The sequence below is a fragment of the Thunnus maccoyii genome, chromosome 20 (genome assembly GCF_910596095.1).
Source record: "Thunnus maccoyii chromosome 20, fThuMac1.1, whole genome shotgun sequence".
Taxonomy (NCBI): Eukaryota; Metazoa; Chordata; class Actinopteri; order Scombriformes; family Scombridae; genus Thunnus; species Thunnus maccoyii.
Genome location: NC_056552.1, coordinates 10,319,182 through 10,347,117, shown reverse-complemented (window position 1 = coordinate 10,347,117; position 27,936 = coordinate 10,319,182). Strand labels below are relative to the sequence as shown.

General features: G+C 40.8%; 1 protein-coding gene across 1 annotated transcript in view; it reads left to right on the top strand.

Annotated features, from left to right (window-relative positions):
* ptprea (protein tyrosine phosphatase receptor type Ea) overlaps positions 1-27,936 on the top strand; it is a 53,336-nt gene that overhangs the window by 5,736 nt on the left and 19,664 nt on the right. Inside the window, exon 2 of the mRNA XM_042396811.1 lies at positions 20,282-20,579. The gene's annotated coding sequence lies outside the window, so the exon portion shown is untranslated. The remainder of the gene's footprint in view (positions 1-20,281; positions 20,580-27,936) is intronic.

The following is a 27,936-nucleotide window of genomic DNA, read 5'->3' as shown; positions in this document are numbered from 1 at the left end:
GCAGCCGCGGTGGCTCCTGTCTATATTGAAACGTTAAACGTGGGATCATATTTTTTTCTTACATCAAACACATTTGGCTCATTAAGTGTTTTATTGGATGTTTTGGAGTTTACAGGCTCTTAAGCTTTTGGCTGCTGATCGTGTAGAGATGAAATGAAGCTGGGTGTGAGAGTTAAGAGAAAAAAGTGTGAAGTAAAGAGTGAGTGTAAGAAAGAATGGTTTGGCTGTGTCACTACAGAGGTTGTTGACATGGAAGAGTACAGTGCTTAATGAATAATGGATGCTTACTAAAGCAGCCCATTTCTTATTCATTCTTTCAAGGCTGCTACACAGTGAGTTGTGTGTGATCATCATGTCAGCCTTTCAATATTTTCATTGTGCTTTCAGTAACATGATGCGGTTCGAATGCCCTGGAATAACTCCAGTAAACATTGCCACACAAGCAAATGCAAAGCACGATTGGCTAATTCAAGAGGACTGCTTATTTTATTGTATCATCACGTCAAATAAATAAAGAATAGAAATTGTAACACACCACCCATTATTTGTAGATTCTCTGTATAAAGAAAGCAATCAATCCTATTCATTTTTTTATTGTATTCATTCATCTCATCCACTAAGAGGGTCCTTTTAACATCAGTATTCCTGAGACTTGTAATAATTACAAGTGTGCTGATCACATCAAAAAGGCCTGCAGTGACAGCGACAAGCATTAATTCAATGTCTGGCGTCACTTTTTGTGTTGAGCTGAAAAGGATGTGGTGTGGGGAGCCAGGTCAGATCTCTTTCATTAAAAGCACCTTTTAACTTGTGGCTCTTATTGTATTGAAGCCTTTTTTTTTGACTGTGATAAATGTGTCTAAATGAGCGCAGTATGCAGCAACGAGCCCACAGTCACGGGTGAGCTGACATGCCCTGCATGCTGATAGGCATGTTGGGCTCAGGCGAGCAACAGTAAACGCTAATGTATGGGATGATAATCAGGGCTGTCTTGGATGATATAAGTGACCAAGGTTAAAGGCAGTCTGGAACATGCAGTATGTTGGAAATAAAATGAGAGGAAGCACCATTGAACATGTTTCATCTTATTGAATTCCTGTCAAGTGTTTAAGGATGTAATTTCAGTTGCTGTTATGTGATGGTATTGCACGACTATCTCTGTATGTAAAAAGAGCAAGAGGATATGGTTTTAAAAAAAAAAAAACCCAAAACACCTAGACTTATAGAGATGGAGGGATAAGCAGGAAAATCACGTTTATGAATGTTAGCTCACAGTGATGCAAGCCTTGTCAAATTTTTACATGTAGTATTTGGCTTTCTCAGGTTTCTGACAGGCTGCAAACATGAAGGAAGTGATGGTGGTGAAGGCTAACCACTTTGCACCAGACTGAAATATCTCAACAACCGTTGGACAGATTTAATTTTCGTCAGGGGATCATTCGTGGTCCCCTGATGAAAATGATGAATGATGATGAATCCCAATGAATTTAGGGATCTTCTGACTTTTCCTCTAGCGCCACCAGTAGGTCTAAGATTTCATTTATCCAGTGAAATATCTCAACACATTAGAAATTGCAAAAAAAACCCCTCTAATTCTAACTTTACCATCTAATCTGAGGACCAAAATATCCCATTTTCAATTATGAACCTTTGTCTGTAATTGGCTTCCATGACAGCTATTTGTCCATTCATTTTGTAGTGGGCTGGTTTTTATGGCTACTGGAATGACACTATGTGATTAATAAGGTATTCTGTTTTTTATAATACTGATCAAACATATTGTCATATGTCAACTCTCCAATAAATTCTCAGCTGAGAAGACCTTGGCGTTTGATTAACATTATTATGCTCTTTAAATAGTTAGATGGCTGCTTCTGCCATGTTTATGGCATCATCACGTAATCCATTTTCCTTTAGAAAATAAATCACCAGTGTGTGAAGTCATCAATAATGATTTTGAGTATAGAATATAATAGGCCTGGTCCTCTTGGGGAAGATTGGATTGATTCATCTATGTAAGAAAATACATGCTACACCGTGACTTTGTCACGCTGACCTTCAGCTCCGCAGATCTAATCCTTGAGTGCTGTGAAACATTTTCACTTTGTAAGAGGGTGTTAAGTATGAAAAAAATGTGCAAGGTTTCTATGCTAATCAACAAAACCATGCTGTATGTTGCTAATCATCGCAGCTTTTGGTCAAAAAATATGTCTTCCCACTGGCAAAGCCCACTGTTGTCGAAAACACTCTTCCAAACACAGCCAAAGCCTCTATGTGCTTAGCCAGAGACAATGCCGGACTCACACTGTTCACTGACAATGATGGGACATTTGTTTCATAATCACTCTGCTTTGATGTTCACAGTGATGCAACCATGACAAGCTAGTTTGTGTTTTTTTACAGAAGAGAAAACCAGTAATTTAATGACAATGCCATATATGTTGGACTCATTTTTATTTATTGAACATTAAAGCTAAATCTATCAGTAATACAAAAAAACCATGGGAAAATTCCTCTGTAGTTTAATCATTTGTCATTTTCCTTCAAGGGACTCTGGCGCATAATCACTAGCTTGTTTTCATTCTCCTTCCATTTTACTCTTCACTTTCTTTCACCTAATCATTTCCTGTTTACAGAAAGAGGACATTGTTTACTGCAGATTATTGTGGTCAGCGTTGTCTTGCAGCAGGATACACACTTATTTTTGCCAGGGTGAAAACAAGTTTAATCCAATCTCCTGCTTTGAGGAAATGCAGGTCTTTTTGTACTGGGAAAATCACTAAAACACTGAAACGAGCCTTTTATGAGGAGTTTTACAACCTGTTGATGTGAATCTATGTAGCTCACAGTCTATCATACCAAAGCTCTTATACACAGCAGTATTAATGCATAACTCAGTTTTCACTTCAATTTTAATGAGCTTGTTCTTTGCTGATCGAGTGTAACAAAAGGGACATGTGGTAGACAAACACACACAAAAAATACACACATACAAACCTGGATGTGAAGGAAGTGGGTCTCATTTACTCTGGAGCTGTTAATATCCTTTTTCATTAAGTCTTGGAGGTATAGTGCTAGCTACAGTTGGTGATGATAATTGAGCAACATGTGTTAACAGCCTAGTTTCTCCTTTATCCACCCACTCTTTCCTCTGGGCCTCCCTGTTTCATAGCACCTCGTACCGTGAGACCGCTGTGTTTCGGATAACAAGGAGCAGGGATCACAGGCAGTCATCACAGAACCCTGAGTGTTTTCTCTGCTGCTCTAGAGAACCAAGACGTGGCAGCAAATAAGGGTAGAGATCATGGTAATCATAGTAATGATGTGTCCCAGGGCTGAATATCACACAGTGTTTCTTTTCGGGCCAGCTAGTGAGTGGTTCTTCACAAAAATTCTATTTTACAGATTGTTCAAACCCTTTTCCTCCATGCTTTCAGAATCTCTCTGCATCTGGAGTTCACACAGAAGACAAATATACATTATGGGATATGTATTTTTAACGATGGGAGACTGCGTCCCCTGTGGGGCTCCTCCATGTGGTGTGTGTCTTTGAACAATGACTAATTTGTTACCCTGCTAGAGAAATTACACGGGCGCTTTAGAAAACAACCACACTGGATGGCCTCATTTGTGTATTGTTGGTGTTGTTTTTATTTATAAATCATACGCCACTTCCTGCTTTTCTGACATATCTTTGCAGTTCAAGCGCTAATTCAGAGAAGTGAAAAATGTTCAACCTTAAATCATCCGGTTATGGTGTACTACTCTTTAAGTTGATTGGCATTGCTTCATCAAATTAGGTTTCCTAAATTGTATGCTTGGATTGGGCTTTGCACATATGGAATTTGGCAGTAATTAGATCCACGTTTCCTTGTTTACCTTTCACAAGTGCAATCTCTCTGAGCTGTACATATTTAGGCCTTTTATCAAAACTGGTGGGCAGTGGAGTGTGACACATGGCTGACATGAGAGACTGAAAAATACACCCGCTGTTTGCTGTGGAGAGGGGCTCAATGAGGAGACAGGAAAGGATTTGATCATCAGATCTATCCTCCCTGGAGAGGGAAAACGCCTTGCCCTCTGAACACACTAAGACACTCCCTCATTTGCAGTCTTTTATGCCTGTGTGGGATGAACTAGTGTAAGATGAGGAGGCACAGTAGATACTTGGACTGTTGGCTTTATTAGAAGCAGCATACTGGGATTTTGTCCCTGTGTCGGGGTTGCTGTGGTGTTCATTTGAGGCAAATGTTCAGTCTGTCCTGTTGTTTCCTTGGCAGCATTTTCAACTAAATCCAACACGTGGACACAGCGCTCTGAGCCATCAGTGATGCTTGTCCAACTTGGCCTGAACTACAACAGGAAATAAACAAAAGACTCTGTCCTGCTACCAATTCATTACTGTACTATCACATCCAGCAGCTGGGCCACAGCAGGGGACTAGTTAGCCGCTTAGTTAGCCAGAGAGATGCCTTCAGTCTCATGGCAAAAACTCATTAGCGCAGACTAGTTGGAGTCCATTTTTTATCATGTTCAGCTCAAGGTACACAATGTTTCTCATGTGTGGCTGCACCAGTGAGCAGTTGGTCCTTCAATGCTGTGCACTTTTTGTCCCGCAAACAGCCCGCACTCCTGTGGCTCTGCTTGATTGTTTTCATTAGTCTGCCGGCGGTAGCTTGATACTACTACTCACTACCATGGCTGTCATTTTCCATGAGCTGACCAAAAATATGGGAGAGGTGAAGCAGAGGCTTGTTTTTATAGCTTCCCCACCCTTGTTGTTGCTATCACATCAGTGTGGATTCTGGTATAAAATCCTACATGCTCCAGGCCACACATTTCACCCTGCATTCCTGTGCCTGTAATTGGTTATTGTCGAAATACGTAGGTGGGTAAACTGAGGAGGGGGTGGGTTGGGTGTGGAGGGGAAATGAAGAGAAAGCGGGAAGAGAGAGAGAGAGAGAGAAAATAGGGGGTGGGTGTATATTTCTGTTCAAACCACTACCACGAGCACAACTGCGAAAGATGAAACACAGGCAGCTATGTGCCAAAATGCATCCCCCCATGATGAAGAGGAATTTTTAACACATCTTTCATTTGCATGTGTCCAATTAGGTGTCCTTCAGATCCTGCTGGGGTGATGGTGGCAGGGGACGATTGCTTTTGGGATCTCTTCTCTTAAGGCACACAGTGTTCGCCACAAACAACGTGTGTGTATCAGCATGGTTACATTTGGGTCCTGAACTAATTTGTTTGGGTTTATTTTTTGGAAAAGGAAAAAAATATATATTGAAAAGAAATTGTCAGATTAACCAGTGATAAAACTAATCATTACTATATATGCTACTTAAAGATTTTATTACCCTTAAACATTTCTATAATATTTAAGATAAAACTAACTCCCTAAAGTGATCTGCTGCAATATAAAGCCTTACTTTTGTGTGCATGTTCCTAGTTAATATACAACTCAGCATTTCATGGTATAGGTCCTCATTGCAAAACTTTCCTGCAAGGATTTTGTCATATCTCTGTAGATTGTAATCGTAGAAAAACCTTATCTATCTCAAACACACTGGACGTCATTAGAGAATGCTTCCCCTTTGATGACAGCATGCTCGCTCACTGATCTGTCACAAAACTTGCTGAACATTTCCTAGTAGCCTAGAGATCAGCAGGAAATCTGCACTTTGCATTGAAACAGCTGGTGTCCACTGCTGCCATTTTATGCATTTAATATTTTATTTCTAGTGAAGGACATTTGATAATATAGCGCTGAATCAGGGGAAGCAACCTTTAACAGCCTATTTCAGTGCCAGTGTATCTCTTAAGGCCCTTGTCTATGTTTTGTCATTAACGTCAGTATCTTTCCACTTTGTGACATAAAAATAGGTTATTAAACGCAGCGTTCAGATCGTCGTTCTGGAACAGTAGGTGGGTTGATTAGCAGAAGCACACAATGCTTTTGACCTTTGGAAGCTCACCAGATTTGTAATGATTTTCTGTCATCACTCTCCAGTGTGTAATGCCCTGAGAAGAAGTGCCTCTCCTGTTTTCAAAAGCAAAACAATACAAAAAGTGGAGTTTGTTCAACAGATAAAAATTTGTTCATTCATATAAAATAACATTAAAATTTGAAACTTTGAAAACACACATTTGTAGTAATCCAGGGTAGAGCTGCAGCAATTAGTCAATTGATTAGTCGCTTGCAAGAATCAGGAACTATTGTGATACATTACATTATAGTACATTAGTAAGTTGTGTATTTTGGGGTTTTTGACTTGGTCATTCCTTACACTTCTCTTTTTGCTATTTTGGTTTTTGAAAAGACAAACAAATGATAACACCCTCCAAACTCTTCAACATGTGAAGGATTCCAAAATTTGACAGGCCGGCCATGCTTATCCATGATTAGACAATCACTGTTTGTTTAGCCGACAGTCGATTTGAATCCAGTTTGATTCCTCACATTTTATTTATAGAAGTTCTGTCTATACATTTATAACAGTGATTCCACTCAATAAGGGCATGATGAGATTGTTGGCTTTGAAATCGGCAGTCAATGCGCCTGTAGCTCTGCTGTTTGTAATGGTTTATGCCTCGTCACCAAAGCTGCATCCAATTAAGTTCCTCGGAGCCACCCATATATAAACCACTGTAATTGCTTTAAATTTTTCCACTCTAAATTGATTCCTTTTAATATGACTGGAATTGAATTAGAGCGAGGTGTCTTGTACAATCACTTTACTGAGGGAAGATTTGTACATGAAGAATAATAAGCTGTGCTTGTTTACTTATTCAGACCAACTGCATCAGTCATCATTGTAGGAGGCAATGAAGAATGTTTTTGTAAGCTCTGTATTAAAACATGATGTTAGCTTTGTGAGATTTCTCTAATCCATGGTGTGAGTCTTTGATATAGTTATGGCAGAGTTTCAGAGAGAAGCTGGAGTGAATTACAGCCTCTCTCTGAGTCACGTCAGCTGATTGGCAGCTACTCTGATGTCATTTGTTTTTGTGGGGCAAGGACAGGTCACGCAGGCTGATCTGTATTCCCTCTCTCTCTCTCTTTCTCTCTTCCTCTCTTTCTTTTAGTTTCTCTTCCCTCCCCTCCACCCCCTCAATCTTCAGATTTCCTGTCTTCACATCTTGTGTATAGTAAATCCCACTGATCCCCTCTCTCTGGTTTGTGTCTTTCTTGTGACTTTCTTCAGTTTCTTCCTTTAAAATAACAATAACACATGTTACTGTGAATGAAAGAATGCTAACAAAACCCAAGATACTAGAAGTATCTACCTCTTAAATCCCATAAAATGAATATTAATGTCTATACCCTACTGCTCATATTTCTGTTTGAAGCCATAAGAAAGGATAGGTGCTTGTGTTTTAATAAATTATTATCTTTCCTGAAAATGATAGCTTAGATTTCAGGAGACCGTCATGCCATCTTGTATATTTTTAAGCGCAGGCTTGAGCTTGCAGCCAAATAAGTTGTGATGATGAAGCACTTCACCTTTGCTGCAAACAACATCGATGCCAATACAACACTTTTAACTGCTTCATGCTTACATTTGGTTTCTGTTTTAAATCCTCTTTGTGGCTGACACAATAGATTGGCTACCATCACAAGATATGAGAAGATGTCTAGACAGTTGGGTGCCATTTTTTTTTTATCACAGTTTAGTGCTACTCTGATGCATCCTGCAAAGACATTTTCTGTTAACAAAGGATCCGTTTTTTACTACAGGCCCACATTATAATGGAGTATCTTTTAAAAGTTGTTGCATAGAGACTATGTTGCCATTTTAATTTATTTCACAACAGCTAGCTGCTACACTAATAGGTTAATTGGAGTTGGTGAGGTCGTAATCTGACAAATCCGGTCTGATTCCGGGGGATTCTGGGGGATCTTGGGCCTCTCTATGGGCTGCCAGGGCTGCCGCTTGTCTAATCACTCCTGACCCTATTAGAAATGAGTCCCCCTTTGTTACTGTGCAGCACTGTCAGTTCTGGGGGAACAAAAAGTGCCATTGTCTTTCATTACTGTGGCTGCGATAGAAGTAATCTGTAGCTGTAGAGCTGCCTCAGGATTGCTATAATCCAGATTCAGTATTAATGACAGTCTAATCCGCACATTTTTGACCCTCTGGAGAAGCTGACATGGCATCTCTGTTGTTATTTGCTTGTGTAATGTCACTGATTCTAAAAATGAATGGGGTTGCTTACGGCTTATGTCATGAGGGATGCAATATCCTGTTCAAATTGTGTGAGTGCTGCGTAGCCAAGATGCTGCACTTGTCTGATACCAGCGCAGACAATGCAAGGCTGTCATGTCGCTGGATGTGTCAAATATATCCATGAATTCACTTTGAATTCAATCAGCTTCCCCGATGGCCAATAACAATTGTTTTTTTTTGTATGTTTTCTGCCCATTCCTGAAAATATTCAAGCCTGAGACCAGAGTGGCTGACAAACACAATAATTGCGTGCCTGCGTTGAGCATGCCAAAGGACCATGGGGGTGTGTTTGCTCACCGGAGCACAACATGCAGTGAGGGCAAATGACATGAATGGCAAAATGGTGGTTCTCTACTGTGTGCGCTAGAAGGGGCTCTTTTGCTCTTTGTTTGACACAAAGAGATGCAGAGATAGACGAGTAGATGTGTGTGAAATCCATCACACAGCTGCTAGCTTGGCACAATGATCAGTAACCCCCCCTCCTCCTCTTCATCAGAACCCCTCCTACACTTTCTTATCTCCTCTTCTCAGAGCTGTGCACGTGGGCCTTTTGTTTACAGCTCTTTCCAATGATCTACACCAGTGATCCCACTGACAGGTAGCATGACTCTCTGACAAGCCCCAACCTTTCATCCCTTTAGTGATGGCCAAGACCGATACAAGCTAGGCTAGAGCTAGCACTCACTCTTTAGCAACGGCTAAATCTGGAAGCACAGTTGTCTTGTTTCAGGTGCAATAAGTCAGAGAATTTATTATTTTATGCTTTTAGTGTTTTATTTCTAGTGAAGAACATTTGATACTGTAAACAGAGAAGGAACGTTTAACAGCCTATTTCGGTTCCAGTGTCTTTCTTAAGGCCCTTGTCTATGTTTTGTCATTAAAGTCAGTATCTTTCCACTTTGTGACATAAAAATAGGTTGTTAAATACAGGTTAATGGCAGCACTACTGTGTGATCTGCTGTATTGACTTTTAAAATGAGTGATTGCAGAAGTGGCAAAAAGTTCTTCTCAACTTTACTACCACAAGGCCTAGATCATATCAAGGAGACATGCATCACTGTTTTTCCCATCTGCACTAAAATGTAAAACAGGTGTTTTTTAAAATGTATTCAGGAATTTATAAGAAGCTGTTTTACAGGTGTGAAAATTGCCGGGTTAATGTGGACAAAAGCCCAAATTCGAGAAAAAAGATGCATTTTTAGCTGACTTAGTGTGGATGTGGCCTAAACTTTAGACAGCCATGTAGACAGTAAAAAGATAGTGTAACAGAATATCACCTTAGCTGAGCACAGTGATATTTACTATGGTTCTTGTTTGATTTACAGACAAGGGTGAGAAGAGTGTTTTGGATCAATGGAGGCTAACAACAGAAACACAAAGTGCTTCAGTGTATGTCATCGTGATGAACTGTGATGTGGTAAATACTGTTGTGAAATGTCGTTAAATGACAGTGTGGTTAACCGGAAGACAGAGGACAACATTTAATTTAAATAATTAAATGTTACATGATGGCTGAAGTTCTGCAGTCTTTGTCTCTTAAAGCCCAATGCTGCACCAGAAATGAAATGAACTAACAGGAAACAATAAATAATGTACATAACCAGACAAATAAATCAATGCGGTAAAAATAAATCTCACCTGTCAATGTTGCCTGTACTCATTTATCAGTTTCAGGGGCTGAATTTATCACCACAATATCACAGCAGAGCCTTTAAAAATGTAACATTATCTTGAATCAGCAGTCTTGGGTTGTATGAGAAGAAAATCAATGGTGTCGCAACTCGAGTGTAACTTGCCATCTATCAGTCCGTTGGCTGACTGGAGTAGGTACTGTAGATGATGTGCTGAATGGCCAATTTCCTGTTACCTGTTAAAGATAGAGTACCACAGCAGAGCCTCTCTTTCAGCTCCCTGGATCGTGCTTTCCCTCTGGGTCGCTAACACTGCTAGGAAATAGATTAAAATAACCCGCCATGGTATTTGCATCTGTAATCTCAGCCCCTGGATAGTTTGAGATCCAAGAAATCCTGTTTTGATTGTTTGAAGCGTGGCAGACAGTAATGCTGTGCTCTTAAGAATAAGGCTGAATTTTCTCAGGCCTGTTCATCAAATGCACGTCATGTCTACAAAAACAGATGTAATTCCATCATAACTTTCATTTTTAGAAATATCGAAAATGTGGTCAATGCATCCGCCGCCCTGCAAATCTGATCCTTTTGCCCTCCAAGCTGCAGCCAGTGGCCTCCGGTATGTTTTACGTTACATGTCAGACAATTATACAGCAGAATATTTACATGACTGCTTCCTGGAAGGAGGGTAAGGTGGGGGTAGGGGTGGGTGCAAGTTCCCCTCTGTCTGATGACTAGATTACAGTATTTACTTTTGTGCACAGCCCGGCCTGTATATCAGCTGAAGTGATGCCTTTGAAGAGAAAGACACAAAAAGGTTTGAGAACTTTACTTCAGGCGCGGTTGGTCACTGATCCTGAGTGCAGTGGATGTTACACTGTAAATCACCCATATCCTGTTGATTTAAGTTTACAGAGCATTCTTCCTATGAGCTCTTACTTCCTGTCGCAGGATTACTTTCCTTGGGACAGCGTGGGGTTGTTGAGCTGTGGTTGACTTTGCTGCTGTGATAAATCTAAAATTAATTAGATGTATGTGGAAGGTAATAAATAAGTCCGTTAGACAAGTTTTGGATTTTTCTCAACTTTAACTTTAGTGAAATCAACTACCAGTCACGTAACTACTGACTGACCTGAGCAGACCAGACTACACTGATCTCATGCTGAATAATTGTTTATGTCTCAATCCACAATATGAAATGACTGTTAAATGCCGAGACATTCTCATCTCATGGTGAATAAACGTCTGAGGGTCCATGTTTCTGCGGCTGGGGCAATCGAAGGGAACCATTGCCTTTGCCCCTCTAACTGCAGACTGATTGTCCGACATGAGCGAAACACTTTACAGTTACTTACCATGAGATTAGAATTTCTTGCCTGCAGTGTTAGACTGACTCATACGTAACGAGTTAGCCCAACAATAACCAACAGTCAATTCAAATCATACAAATGATGGTAACAGTTACATCAGAATTGGGATGAAATCAGGATTTTATGTGGAATTATCTTACACCTGGGTGGATTGTCTTGCTATGAACCTCCATTTTAATTATAAAGTATTAGGAGATTTTGACTTTCCATTCAATATGTTCCACCTGTGCAACACTTGACATGACAGGATAATGACTGGTCAGCCCCAGCTGTGAATTGAGAGCTAACCAGCTATGCTAACATGGTAACGATCATGGCTTTCTTTACAACCTGCGAAAAATCACCATTCCAAGAGAAGGATGTTCAGACAGACTAGACATGGAGCCAGATAATACAATCATTAGTTTTAGAAATCCACAGGGTGTTTCTTTTCTGCGTGTGGGTGTACATATTTCTTACATGTCCAGTGCTGTCAGTCTATCTGCAGCTGTAAATAGAGTTGCAAAGTGGGAGAGTTCCTCTTGTTCAGGGAGTGTTTTTACCCCGTTCTGTATTATCATTTCAAATTTCTTTTAATGATATCCTCAGTCTTATAGAAACATCAGACTCACCCAGATTGTGTTACAATCCTACGAGTGTGTGTTATGACCGCCAGTTTTAATTATTTTAGCTTCATCTCTGAGAATAATTTTACTTTTCCATCAGTTTGACAGCGGATGGCTAATACTACAATACCCATGAGAGCTGCTATTGCTAGAAAGAAGCCACTCAGAGGCAAATTCATAGCATTTCCTTGTAGTTAAGAACAAAAAAAAACCCTGCTGAATTCATCCAAAATTGACCCAGAATTAAAAAGTTTCATTTTTCTGAACACCATAATCTTCAGCTTCCATCCATCATTTGTGGCACATCTCATGTTTCTTGATGAAATTTACCTTGGGAGTCGTAGTTAACTTCTCACTTTACGTTTTTGTGAACACAGTCTTGTACCTTTTGAGGGTTTTTTTTAAATCAAAGAACAAGATATTTTCTTATACAGTTGTTTATCTTTTGCACTGATGAAAGTTTTTAAAAAGTATCTAAGGAGAAGATGAATAGGACTTCTACTTCCAAAACCAGGGTCACCGGAAATAGCTCCTCCCCCTTTCATGCTCTATTGAGAGCAAACAAAAAAAAGCTTTAAATTTGCCTCAGTAGTGCTAAGGACCTAAAAATGGCAAACTTCTCTCTCCATATTTCATCTATCTTTTTTTTTTTGCTTTGTAATGAGCTCATGGTGTGGCCACAGATAGTTCTTATTGTTTAATTTACCACCACTGGTAACCACTGTCAGCTGTGGTCTGGTATTCCTCAATGTTTATTAAGTATGAGTCATTTTCAAAAACTAATACTTGGCTTATGCGTGTGAGACACACCCACAATAAATGTTCTAGGTCATAGCTCGTAAATATGCAGTTTTAGTGTGCCATTTCCTTCTCTAATCTGGCTTAATATGCCACACAACTGAGCCAGCGTTGAGCAAACGCTGTCATCTGTGTTAATGTAGTCAGAGTTGTCACACATGACGGGAAGGCTATGCACCCAGAGCTGTTCCAAATACGGCTCCAACTCTTTCCCTCGTCTGTGTCCTTTTGTCTTTCTTTCTTATGTCCGTCGGAGTGTTGTCCCCACTCTCTCTGTCTCAACCCTCTCTCTTTCTAGTTCTCACAGTCCAGCTAATTTTATACCCCCAGTGTTTGGCTGTAAACTGCAGTTCCACACACAGGATATGATCTAAACTGTTCCTCTTCCTGCTTGTAGACAGCGAGTCTTCTGAGTCAGCTTCATACAATGACAAAGACGTGGAGCTGAGAGAAATACTTCCCTTGACCGTCAGCCAAAGGTGTTAGATTTAGGGAGACAGTGGGGTTGTTTTCTGTTGTGATATCCATAAAAGTTTGGAGCAGGAATGTATCTTTCAGAGCTTAAAACACTGCAGATCAATGTCTTTTTGTTGATGTATGTACTAATCATCCAATAGACATCCTGACCTTTCTGTAGCAATGATCTGAAGAGGATAAATAAACCCATTCCGAAATAGAGCATCGCAACATATTTCTTCACAGCTACATTTTTGTTTTGATTTCTCATTCTGGTTCCTACTTTTAGAAATTCTTTGTGAAAGAGGAGGAGGCGTTTATGGCTCTCGCTCACGCCAACGTGCAAAACATCTCCGTTCCCAGACAAGGTTGTGCAGACAGACAAGACATGTAGCCCTGGGCTGTAGCCAGATATACACACAGATAGCTTGAGAAATCCACAGGGCTTTTTTTCCCCCTTTGTGTGGGTGTACATGTTTCTTACATGCCCATTAATGTCAGTCTGTATGTGTGTTTGTGTCTCCTTATGTGTATCAGAAAATGGTTTGTAACTGCCTGCGTGTTGAGATATATTTGTTTCTCCTCCTGTTGTCCTGGAATACCATTGTTTCTTCATCATGAATATTTACCAGGTGGGGTTCATGGAGTTTAAGTGTTGCAGGGAATCCTCGGCTGGGGACTTGTTTAATCCTAACCCCGTTCTGTCTGAGCTGCTCCCAGGCGCCTAGGAGAAGCTTTGGGAAAGGATGTGAGAGGAGGAAGGGAAGAGAGACACCACCACTGAGGGGGGATGTGTATCGGATTGTGGGATGGCAGGCTGAATAATGTCTGTTTTTACATGCTGCAGTTATAATGAACTAAGGATTTTTTTGCAGGCCTCTGGCCAGCTGTAAGTCATGTCTGGGTCTTTGGACTGCAGGAGAACTGAATTGGTAGGTTGTTCAGACTGATCTTCTTTAGTTTTTAGTCAAAATGGTATATAATCTAATGTAAACCTGCAAGTTGGTTCATAAGAAAACGGAGCAAAATGATAAAGTGGTGGCATAAAATGTCCTAAAGAAGCTATGTTCTTAGCCTGGTTAGACCTCTGAATCACTGCCCACATGTCAGATTTGTTCATTGCTTCAAATAAGTCTAGCATTGTGCTAACTGACCGCTGTTTCTGTGAGTTGAAGAGAAAGTCGACCAATCAGAGCTTAGTTGACAGGATTAAGAATGTCGTCTTCCTACATAGCTAGTTATGTAGCTACATTCAAGAGAAATAGTAATAAGCTGTGTCAAGTCCATGCACAGAAATAACTTTAAAATCTTTTTTTTTTTTTTTTTATCAATGTGAAATACATAAATTTAAATGTTTCTAGCAACCACTATCACAGCTTCTGTTAACTGAAAATAATGTTGGCATCCTGCCAACCTGCCATCCTGGATATATCACTCGCTAGTGATTGGTCAGGGCAAACATGAAATTGTCTAACTTAGATATGATGTCAAATGAAAGTAAAATAAAGTACAAAATGTCAAATTTGTCTGATTATCCAACTATGTTTCATTCGTAGACCTTTTACCACAAACACTTCAATATGCAACACCTTTATACTGTTGTTACTGGCTCCAGCAACCAATAACAAAAGGGGTCAAATCATAAGAATACCTGAGACAGTTAGACATTTACTCAGTTAAGCCAAATGCATAAAAAGACCAGTCAACACATCTCCTGATAAGCAAGATGCAGTGAAAACTTCAGATGAGGAAGGGAAAAAGGAAAAAAAGGAAATGTTTGAAGAAAAGGAAAGGGGTTGTGCAAGTCTGCTATCATAACAATACATGAGAAATAAGATATAATCTCACACTAACCTCGAGAGCTTTTTTTTTTACCAGCTAGAAGTCACTCTGTCTGGCCTTAGCAGCTTTTCTTTCCTATATTCTTGATGGATTCTGGACATTTCTTACATTGCAGAGGCTTATTCCATCACTCTATTGATTATTGATCTGAGTGAGCCACAGGTGAGTATTAAATCGTGGTTCTCGTTTATCCACCCACTAAATAAATAACACTATTTATGACACAATCTCTCTGTAAATGATATAGTGCTGTTTGGGCCCTTAAGGAAATTTCCTGATATTTGATTATAACAGCAACTGCCAAGTTTAGAAGAGCAGCTATATGATATTATCACACTCACATCCTGCTTGCTTTGGCAAAGGGCCACTCGCTCAAACCTGGATGCCAAGATACACCGGTGAGTTTGGAAGTGAGGCGGACAGGCGAGGGAGTCTCATGGAAGAGAAAGCGTTTCAGCTAACAAAATCACACTCCTTGTTACCATTTGTCCTCTCACTCTGGAACATTAGGCACACAATGTGCGGACAGCTCATCAGAGACACGGCTCTATTCACATTTGATCATAGAGGCATTAAGTTCACACGCGTGCATGTGTTTCCTGCAGTGCCATTTATTATAATCTCTGCTGCTGCGATTTTCATCTAGGGGCTGATTGTGTCCTTTTCAGGTTTGGCTGTAAACACCATAAATCACAATGAGCCTTGTCACTTCTTTTATTTTTACATCTTTCTAACACTGATTTGGCAAAGTGCTAGACTGCTGCTTCTGCTGCAGCTCTATTCTAATTAAAACCGTATCATTAAAAATTTAACACTGCCTTATTGCTGTAGATCTTATTATTTTCCATTACGCAGCATTTAGAAAATAGCCATGTTCTCATATTTTCTCTATTGCCTATGAATTAATCTTTCTACATTAGTGATTCTGAATCTTTTTGGCTTGTGACCCTTTAAAGGGGGACATATACTTTGTGAATTTCTATTATTTTTATAGTCTATTTTAAAGACGGTCACCAAAACATGAGGCGAATGTGTGTAAAAATGCTCCCTGAAAACCAAAATCAGCCTGCTCTGAACGCTCCATTTGTAATGTTATCTCTACTTCCTCCTTGTGATGACATCAGATTGTTTGCACATGCCCACAAATGGCTGTCCGTTCTGCAGCCTTTGTTGCTAGGGTTGTTCTATGGGTTGCTTACGTTGTCACACTCACATATTTTGGATCGGATTCAGGCTTCAAACATGTACGGATGTATTAGAGAAGTTGACATTTCAAGTAAAGACTGAGAAAAATAAGTGAAATCCCACTACCGCTTTTTGTTTATGTAGCCTCTGGAGCCGCCGAAAGTCTGTAAGAACAGAGTGGGCTCATCGGGAGGGGGGCCTTAAAGAGGCAGGAGCTAAAACGGCCTGTTTCAGACAGGCTGAACTGAGGGGCTGCATACATTTTTGAACTGTAAATCATGTAAAGATATACCAATATAGCCCCAGAATATAAACATAGACCTGGAAATGTAAATGTGTCCCCTTTACAACAGAGCAATTAATGAATTGCAGCCGTTCATCATGGATAGAGTGTGTCAGCCACATAGTAATTTTGTCTTCTCAGATTGATCTTTTTGAATAATTGTCAGAGCCCTGAGAAAGTAAAAACATCCAGCATAGCCAGAAAAGAAATAAAATATATTTTTTCTGCTTTCCCCTTACACGACCCCTCAGATTTATCTCATGACCCCTTGTGGGGGTCTTGCACTGTTCATGGAGGCATTATGTTTTTGGAAGTGGCACACAGTGGTAGGTCAGAGAGGACTTCTATAAACACAGTGTTTGTGCTGGACCCATGCAGGCGCCCGATAGTGACTCGGATGGCTCCTCAGTGGGGTGAAGTGACATCTCTCCCTCTTTTTCTCCAGCTGTGTGTATCTGTGTGTGCCAGTGGTTGCCCTCAAAGCTTATCTCTATAAATGGATTTGTGTTGGAGCACTCGCAGATCTCGGTATGATGCTGTAATCTGATTGACCACAACCCTGGAGAGGTGGAAGAGTCCAAGAGCCAAATGTGTGTGTCTGTGTGTGTGTGTGTGTGTGTATACATGTGTTCACAGGTGTCTGTCTATCTTTGAGCTGGTATTTGTCACCTTGGTTCTATGTATTTTCAGCTGAGAGCAGGGAAATAACAGCTGTATGATAGTTTTCGTGAAACTGTGTTTTTTCGACTCTGCAGCTGTAAATCCAACACCTGCTGTCCACATGTTGTACTTGGACGATCCATTACACCTACAGGTGAAGCTCAGAGAGGTTACACACCCAAATACAACATTAGTTTTATGAACACTAGGTTGCTACATACACACACACACACACACACACACCTAGATCTGGCTCGCCAGGGAGCAGTGATCAGATACAGTGCCAGAGATGATTTATCATTTCTCTGTGCTGCCTGTATGTTATGTTGCTGTGAAAACCCTTAATGTCTGTTTTCACCTCCTGTTATTAATGCAAATTTGAATGCAGGGTTGTTTTTTTGCACTCCATGTTTGTTAGTCACAAACAGTGCTCTGACTACAGATGTGAAGATTTATATATTTATAATATTTTCCTCCTGTTTCTCTCCTTTTTCCTTGTCTCTGTATGTTCAAGCCTACTCTGAACGCTTCATTTTCAAAGTTACCTCTACTTCCATTGTTCACGCATGGCCACAAACAGCTGTCTGATGTGGTTGCCTTTGTTGCTGAGGTTGTTCCACAGGTTATTCACGTTGTCCGCTTGCATACTACGGAAATCAAAATACTACTGTTTGTTAACGTAGCCTCCCGAGCCACATCTGCCAAGAGGCTCATCAGGAAGGGGGCCTTAAAGAGACAGGAGCTAAAATGACCTGTTTCAGACAGAGGCTGAACAGAAGGGCTGCCAGTTTAAGATAAATAAGTTTAAATGGTTAAGCTTAAATAGTTTTTTGAACTGTAACTCATGCAGAGGTATTCCAGTAGAGCACCAGAATAAAAATATAGACCAGGAAATGTGCATGATATGTCACCTTTAAAGGATTTTTTTTTGTCATGCCCACAGTTACACTTGTCGCGTAACAGGAGTCTTGTCTCAGTAACACCTTTATTTACAGTATGTAGTGTTTATCATATGCACTGTGGTACTGGGTGTTGACTGTGAGGAAGTGACATAGTGATAGCACAGTCACCATGAGCTGTCTAGTTATGTCTGTGTCATTGCTCTAGCTTTCCCTTAAATAACCTCTGAAAAGAACACATTAATGGTTATTTTATTGTAGTTAATTGTGATAAGGAATAGTTGTTTTCAATAAAGATAAGAAAGTATGTAAGAAATAGTGTTGAGGTGGCAGTGGTTGTTTGAATGAGTTAGTTCGCCTTTGGTGCAACCTGGGGAAGTTAAGATGGCAACTAAAAGCCCCTTTTTTCTCTTATACTCACTCCCGCCTATCTTTAAATACCTTTTTCAAGTGTCCAGTGCCTGCTGGTTGGGTGGGACTGCCCAGTCGAAGCTGTGAGAGGGCATGAACAGTGACCCTTTTTAGATGGACTACAGCTTGTTTCACACACACAGGGATTTTACACACAAGTCTGCATTTGGCGGCTTCCATGAGTTGCAGTGTTTCCTTCTGATGTTGTCAAGCATGATGCTCTGCATCCGATTGCATTACAGGAAGGTTCTTCTATTATTTAACAGTTAGCTTGATCTGATTCCACACTGTCAGACCTCATATTATTTATTCATGAACTTTGACATGATATGTGATTTGAAATACCCCCTCACGGTGCTTTCCAGGAGCTTAGGTGTAATTGACAGAAGGAATAAAAATTTAAATTACAATAATAATGATCTGATCTTTTTTTTTTTTTAACTTTTTTTATTAAGTCTCCCATCTCCATTCCACTCTCTCCTGCCTTCTGAGCACTCTTTAGCTTGTGCCATTATTTGGCTGTCATGGAAAACCTCAAGCATGACACCTCATTTTCCAGGATGTCATAGAGCAAATGTTGGCTGCCTGTTTTCATTGAGCTCCAGTGGGGAAGGGGTGGAAACGGGGAGGGCTGCAGGAGATGTGTCCATTCATTTATCCTTACAGCCTAGAAAGAGAGAAACGTGGAGAGAGATCCCCCTCCGCACCTCCCTTCTGCACGGCTAGACGAGAGCGTCGCCATAGCAACCACTCGGCATGCTCCCTTGCCGCTGGCAGGTGAAAACCTTGTATCTCCAAAATGTCAGTTGCAAGGGCTGAGAAAGGCTGTAAAAGATATTTTATTTCTGAGCATGCAGTGTTGAGTTTTCTCAGTTTTGGAAACTGTTTCATAGTTTAAAGGATTCAATCAGTCCATCAAAGTTTAGACCCCTTCAGCTGAAGGTAAAGCTGCACTTATGAGGTTTTCACATCAAAACACTGCTTCCAGATTCTTTGGCTGCTTAGTGTTCCCAGGTAAATAAATTGTGCTCCTTGTCCCCTTTTTCTCACACCCGCCTCCTCCCCCCTTACCCTCCTTTTAGGCCTCCCGTGGGTAATAGCAAGGATTATATATTAGGTGGTACCAACCTGCAATCTCTACTACAGTGTGCAGTATTTACCAGTATTTTCTAATACAAACAGACAGAAATAGTGAAAAAAAATGTTCAGTGACATATATAACTCTTCAGGGATCAAAATAAATATGTTGGTTATGAGACGGAAAGAGGCTTTTTGTAAATCTAGGGTACAAATCTTGGATGATATGCATATTTTTACCATCAGTAGATTTAAAAATCAGATGAAAATACATTTTTTTTTGTTTTTAATTGGGGTTAGCCTGAATATAAAGTGAGGTTCACTATCAGTGTCTGCTAAATTTGGAAGGCTAATTTGCATTGTAGGCGCTCAGTAAAATGTTACCCCAAAAAATGAACTCAATAAACTCTCCTGATTAATTTAAATGTCTTTTCCTCACCATGGTGACTTTTTGTGATCATTTTCACCATTCCGTTGCATATGAGAAAAATGTCGATACTTATACAAACTTATGAATTTCCCTTAAAGCTAAATATTATTATGCATAAAGGCTAACCTATAGAGGGTGTACATATATATATATGCTGTTACAATGCCCCAGAGTCCCCTCATTATTTCACAGCCTCCTCCTTTGGGGAAGCAGTCCTCTACTCTTAACTGTACTTGCTTCTTCTTGCTACATACCATTTCTACATTTCTGTTTCTACCATTTCTTCTCTGTTCCGACATCTTGCAGCTTTTCCTCTTGCATTACTCTCTCTCTGTCATATTTTAGCTGTGTTAATAGCTGTCTAATATGCTCTCTGTCCTTCTCGTTCTCTGTTAAACTAAAGGTGGTGAACATCCCTTTAAGACTTGCAGAGCTGCTCTACAAAAATCCAGGCTGGCTGCTTCTGCTTGGTGAGCTGCTGGAAGTGAAGCACTGAGACCCACATCTCACTGCCACTTGGATCCGGGGATCATCTGTCCTCGTTGGCTGTGAGAGCAGACCTCACTCACCCCGCCTCCAGCTTCTGTCCAACCTCACACCGAAGACGTCAACAACAATGTGACCACTGGACTCGGTCAGCACCATGTGACCTGCTATTATGGATTTGAGTATCAGCATACTTTGAATCAACACTCATCTAGGTAATTTAGCACACTGTGGCCTACATCTACATCCTAAGCATATTTAATGTATAGCAACAGCTGATATTCACTTTTTATACACTTATACACTTGAGTTCAGTCTTTGGGGATCTTTTTGAGGATTTCACTTGGACACACAACTCCCTTTCATTTGCACAAGGCTATGTATTTTCTGCGTATATAGATACAGTTTTTATCACAAGTTTCTGGCACACTTGCGGCCATACTGTCACTTCCTCAATCTGGGGATTCACAGCAATAGCGTGTTGTCTATCAGCTATTAAAAAAATGATCAGGAAACAGGAAGTAGCATGGTGATGTGCAACGGGGGTAAAAACATAGTGTAATGTACATTAGTAAAAATGTTAACTTGACTGTGCAAGTTGACGATTATTCAAAATCTCCAGTATTGTTTTAAACATTAAATGTATTTACCTTGTGCTAATGTGAGTCTGTGAGATAGGGTTGCTTTTGGTTTTGTACTGAGATTTGGATTCATTCATTGGTTACATTTTATTGTCTTACTGTTTGGCATGGTTGGAGACGGAAAACAGACAGATATGAAAGTGAATCCTTCTCAAGAGACATAAAGCAATGAGTGTTTTTTTTGTTAAGTCAAGATTAATCTTTCTTTATATGTAGTGTCCACCATGAACTGAGGTCACTGGGGCTGTCCCAGTTAGATGCATCTGCAGATTCATTTTCCTGTTATTACACCCATGTTCTGATACGTTGATAGAAGTTTTGCTGTATTGATGTCATTATTAGGGGTTTCGCAACTGCAAAAGGTCCCTAACACCCATACTGCTGACTTTTCCTGTATTTGAATTCCTCCTCATTGTTGTGCAACTCAAATATTTTAGTCCCCACCAAGCTGTTTAATGACTTGTGGAGGTGTGTGACCATGATAAAATAAGGGAACATGCAGTAGATGGGGGGAATGGAAAACAAAGCTGAAAGTCTAAGAAGGAAGGAAAGAGAAAAGAGAGGAGACTATCTGTGTGCATGTTTGTGTTTAAAATGTGTGGTTAAGTCATTGTCTGTCCGATTGTCTCTGCATGTGTACGTATCTTATCCAGGTTTTTTTGTCAGGAGCGTGTGGTAGTCTTGCTCCCATTTCCCCTCTGGAGCAGAACAGTACAGGAAGGCTGGCTGGCTGGCTGGTTGGCTGGCTGCAAAGGAAAGGAAACAGTCTCTATCAAACAGCAGATGGAGGACAGCATGTGCTTACACTGCAGAAACACACACACACACACACACACACACACATTCGCAGGCTTGCACGCATGCAGCCTTACACAGACGAGCAACTATGTTCAAATACAGTAGCTTTTATTAGGAATGTGACCCAGATCGCACATCGCAAATGTCAGCCTCGGAGAATCATAAGGTTTCGTAGAGTTCTAGTTGAATGAGAAGGATAGAGGACACTTTGACTTTTCAAGTGAACTTTTGAAATGTTTTCATATTAGCAAGGACATTTTTTTTTTCTTGCTGGAAGGTTGATTTGCCCTCTCGACCTTTCTGTTTTTCTTCCCTCGTAGTATTTATGCTATATAGTGCTGCAGTCCCCTGTAACTCTTAAACCTTCAGATTTCAATTTGCCAGTAAAAAAACAGACCTGGGTCAAAAAGTATTTTGTTTTCCCTTGCATTGGAGTGTCGTCAGGGTTTTGTTCAACAAACAGAAGAAAGTCTGATTATGTAAGGTATGGAAATGACTTTCAAATACTGTCTGAACTTTTTTTCCAGTAAGCCCAATCTGTCATGTCCTCGGGGCAAAGACAGGCAAGTACTTCAGTTGAGCTCTACAATTTAGCTTTTTCCTATCTCATTGGTAAACAGAGCTGAGATTTTCGACCCCTTCTGTTACCTCTGTGGCCTGCAGGTCAAATGCATTGTCTGTTGTTGAGATTTATGGGTACCCAATGTGTCATCACCTCCTCCTGCACCCTGTCTGGTGTGTATATCCATGATTTCTGATGGCCTGTCATGCCTCCATGCCTCTGTCAAGAGCTGTTAGTGGCGGGGCCAGGTCTCCCCCAGTATGCCGGCCTGTCTCGCAGAGCTTTTGTCAGCAGTGTGTGAGGACTGGATGTTGAACTTCCTTTTTCCAAGAGGGCAGCGAGTTCTCCAAGAGGCCTTCGACTGAGAATAGTCATTTGCGCTCCGTATGGTGTATGTGTGTTTGTGTCCTTTCTCATTCGTGTAACAAGCCGGCTTAGGAGGGAGGACAATGAGGCTCACTATGGTGCCCAAGGCCTCACTGAATGACTCATATTTCTATAGAATTCAGGCAGAGAGCAAACAACAGGGTTACACAATCTTAATCAACAAAGTGCTGCTCATAATGTGCTCTGCAGGGGCCGTGATCCTGCAAAAGAGGATTGTGAAAAATGTGTGAGGTTTAGGTTTAGGTAACATAATTACTATGCTTCCACTTCCAGTTTCTCCTAAAAGGCAGGTTGTTGTTCGAATCAGCACTTACTGCACCTACTCTGTGAATCTGGACTGTGCTGTTTTTCTACTTGTTTGTCAAACCTGTTGTCATCAAGTGTGTTTCTGTGATGCATGAAGCATGAAGGGGCAGTTATTCTGAAAGATGAAGTGTGATAGCGCAGTTCGCTATGGCAACCGAAACTGTTCGACAGTGCAGACATGCTGACAGTCTGGGGACGTCGTGTGAAGAGCTATAAGACACAGTCCTCATATGCCTTTTTAAAGGCTCACAAGAGGGTTTCACAGTCTGCGTCTGCGCTGAGCAGACAGGTCTGCTCTATCTCTGCAGAGCAGCGGAGGCAGGCCCCTCATCCTCGCCGCGTGGGCCGTTTACTTATCCCCTCTGGTTCCACATCTCCTCTCCTCCTCCTCTCTCTTTTCCTCCCTTAGAATCAAGTGGCTTTTTGTTCTCCCGCAGCGGTGCTTATCACTTGTTTCTCCACCGCTTCCCTCCCCCTCCTCCCCATCCTTCTCTCAGGGAATGAAAGGATATTTTGGGGTATAGATCTTGTCTGTCATGTGCAGATCCCGAAGGACTGTGCTTATCTCTGTTTCTCTATGTCTGAAAATGGGGGTTCAAAATAGGATCACCCTCTCCCTCTCGCTTTCTCTGAGGTTTGGTGTTCTGCGACAGCCAGGTTTGTTCAGCCTCAGTTCCAGTGTCAGCGATGATGTTAAATAAATCTAACCACAATAGAAAAGCTTTGTGGATTGTCATCATTACAAGCACTGACACTGCAATTTATTTTAATTCATTTGAGTAAAATGGGTCTCTTAGTCCCACAGGACTTCTCAGTTGCCTGTTATTCCAATGCTTTAATAACATGACATAAAAATGAGCCATACATTCTCATGGGAGACAGTCTGGTTCTAATGCTCTCTAAAACCAGGCTCCCAGACGGCATCTGACTCAGCTATTATGATTCTGCATAGAACTATATTTTAATCTATTTAATCCTTTTTATTGGCCATAAAAATTTCTAAGGACCTCTGACAAATTTATAGCCAGTTAAAGAGGTGATAATAATGTGACCCCTGCCATTCATCTTTTTGTTTATTGTTTCAGATTCATTCTGATGTGTAAGCTGAATGTGGGCAATACTAGGGGCTTATAATCAGAGGTGGTTAACATTCCTGAATGGCCACTGCTGTGATTTCTGCATTTATGTCTGCCATTAAGTGTATTAGAACAACTTAAAGTAACGACACCATCTAATCAAAATCATATCCACAGAATGGCAGTGTTGCAAAATATAAAGGGGTCCTTATAATGATTGACAACCTTAAAGGGAAATTCCAGTATTTGCCAGTCTTGGTTTCATTCTTATATTTTTGTGCATTTTCACTTTTTGGTCATGATAATATTTCACTCACCTGCACAATAGTAGGAAATTTAGGAAATGTTGACTTTGCCAAGGACAATATTGATCAAGGCAAGAAGCATGAACCTCCAGCAACTTTCCAAAAAACTTAAAGGAATAGTTCACAATTTTGGGAAATATGCTTTTGTGATTTCTTGCTCGATACCACTCATAGAGTATCTGTATGACAAATATGAAGCTAGAGCTAGCAGGCAATTAGCTTATCCTAGCATAAAGACTGGAAACAGGGGGAAACAGCCAGTGACTCCCTGGAGTCTCTGCCTTGGCTGGCAACCCCAAGGTGGCAGTAAAGTCAATAAGAAGTGCCAGATAGACAAATAGCTGCAAATATATAAAAAATAAACTGCGTAACAGATTCACTTCCTGGTCCAATTTCCAGTTGATTTAGAGGTTTGTTTACATTACTGTGAGGCTGTGGCTCACATTGGATGTATCTTGTATGCGTGCTAGGGAAGTGTTAGCAAACACAAAAAGATGATTTGTGTCTACAAGCTTCCAAATTGTAAATATAAAATGACAAAATATAAACAGTGCTGTGTTCATTGAACACCACTATACAATAAAATGAGACTGCAATTGTGGCTAATTGCTCTACAGATGATTTTTTTGTCAGACTAAAAGACAAGTGCTTGAGATGATTTCTGTTGACTTAAAGTTTTTTTGCAAAGCTCAGACAGCTCACTGTAACTTCAACAAGCAAACTAATGTTACCCACAACACATTATATGATCTCTGCTGCATTCTTGTTAAGGAGATAAAAAAAACACAAAAAAGCCACACAGAGACATTTAACCATGAGAGATGAAATTAGCGACCAAAGAGACAGAGAGAAGCTGTATCTGACTCACATTATCTGACGTCTTCTTCTTTCTTTCATGGAGATGAAGTATTCGTGTCATAACGTCCATTTGTAGCTGATGATCATCTTGTATGTTAGTTAACAGAACTTTGTGGCTGCTGGTTAACCAAACAAGCTAACACTCCTGGTTATTTCTCTGGTTGCTTCTCTCTCCAGCCTCCACGACAGCGTCCTGCAGCTGCTGCACTGCACAGACCAGATAATTTCTCCCACTAGCTTAACAACAGTCCTTAACAGTCCTTCCATGGATGTATAAAGAGTCCTTTAGGCTGCTACAACAAGCTAACTGTTGCGTTGGCTAACGCAAGGAGCTATCTACTGCTGCTACTCTGCCTTACAGCTTCCCTCCTGCAGGTGTCGCTGTTGAAGCATTTTAAACAGAATTTCAGCAATGGATTTTTTCTCAAGAAGAGAGAAAAAATACTTAATAAATACTGAGATTTGGTAATGGTTTATTTCAACCAAATATTCTTTTTTATATTTTGATCTCCCTTTTGCCTCTCAAAAAATAGAGGAGGATCAATCTCCTCTGCCTCTATGGACCAGCCTCCACTGATTATGACTAATAGTCATAATGGACAAAAACACCCAAGTTGACAAATACCAGAATTGTCATTTAATTAGTTGAAGAATACAGGTCTACTATATTATATAGCATACTCAGACCTCTAAAACTGACACGACAAGTGCACACCTCATATACAGTAGTCCAAGAACAAGAACGTAGTTTGCCATTTTATGCTACACTTTTGTCCTCTTAATGGCCCTACAGGTCGAGCAGTACGTTTCCCATGCTTCACTACCTTGACAGAGTCCCAGCTTTTATACACAATCCCTTCTTCTTCGCTCTCTCTCTATACAGTATGTCTCTCACACTAATACCTGTTCAGTCACAGAGTGCCGCTAATCACAGAGTGCTGGGTGATAATAAGAAGTGTCACAACGCCGGTTTTGTCATTTTCAGCCCAGCTGCCGTGCATTACACAGGCTATCGACGGCTCTGATTCCAGGCCATAATTGCTCTGCCTCTGAATAATTGAAAGAGGGGAGGAGGTAAATCCCAGAGGTGTCAGGATGGGAGAAAGATGGATGCCTCAGTGTTCAACGTTGTCAGGTCGGGAGGTGTATGGAGCCTGGAGGACATGATGAGACCCTCACAGAGAAATTGCCCCCCCCACCCCCCCGCCACACACACATGTTGTGGATGATGGACCGCAAGCAGAATGATTTCTGGCACGGTGGTCCTCAAACAGGCCCTGGCACATGTGTTTCCCATGGATCCCTGCTGTAGCGTTTGTGGATTTGTGGGAATGTGTGTGTCCCTATGTGTGAGTATTTCATGCCAAGCAGCCTAGTGTCGCTAGGCAGTGTGGCTTTGCATGCCAATTGTTAGCAGATTTGGTGCAGAAACGTATGCATGTAGTGTACTTGTGCAGGCGTGTAAATCTGTGGATCAGAAGTGATTAAAAGACCTACAGGCTCCTCGGAAGAATATAAACTGTGACTGCGTGTGACATGCTAACACACACGCGACTGCGTGAACACACTGACTAAATGACACTCAAACAAGCCAACCAAGTGTAAGCTCAGATGTGGTGTATGCTTCTGCAGACCACAGACTGGAGTAAATGTTTACTCCCAATTACATTCTTGGTTTTCATGCCTCACCAGAATGTGACAGTAGCTTCTAAATATTATGAATGAGTGAATTAATTAATTTTTTATTAAAGTGTCTGCCATCTCATCCCTCATGGAATTAAAAGACACCTTTACCAAGCATCCATGTTTACAATACAACAGGTTCCAGTTGTGCTGGTCACAAATGAATCTAAAGGAATCACACTGGATCCACAACACCAACAGAAAAACAACAAAAAAAAGACACAAACCCAAAACACAACAAAAAAACAAATGCTGAAGACACTAAGTTATACGCTAATTGAGAGCAGCTCTCAAATGTTGCAGTTATGGCTGGAATGTTTTTAAGAGGATTATCAGTAATCGCTTCTCATCTCTCCCATGTTATTTTTAACTAATATGCAGCGGCTAAAAGCTCTTATTTCCAGTGAGGACTGCTCTAATGGAGGTGCTTTCAGGGTCAGACACAGTAGCCGCCATATCTCAGTCAACAGGATGTTATGACCTGAACCTGGCAACCAACCACAGCGCCTTTTTTTTTTTTTTTTGGTTTTTGTTTTTATGGCAGTGGCAAATGTGGTTTTCTCTTTGTTCCTCTGCTAAGTAAATGTTTCTCTACTGCATGGAAACATGCATACATACTTTAAGCATGTATGCATTTTCTCACACATTCATCTGTGATCACTGTGAAAGATTCTACACTTGTTCCCATTGAGGTGGAGGGCTGACACTGCAGAGTGGAGCCAGAGGGTCTCCAAGGTCATTACCGCTGCCACAGTGTCTGGGCACCCTGGGAAGGAGGCAGGAATTGATTAATGACAATGCTAGGAGCGCAGGAGGGGAGGAACACAGATTGGCAAGAGAGCAGTGCTGCAGAGGTAGACTTGTTACTGTACAATGTTGCTATAGATAGTGCTAGTGTGAGATACTGCAGTGTGACACAGTACTACAACTACTCCTGATAATGATAATAGTAATCT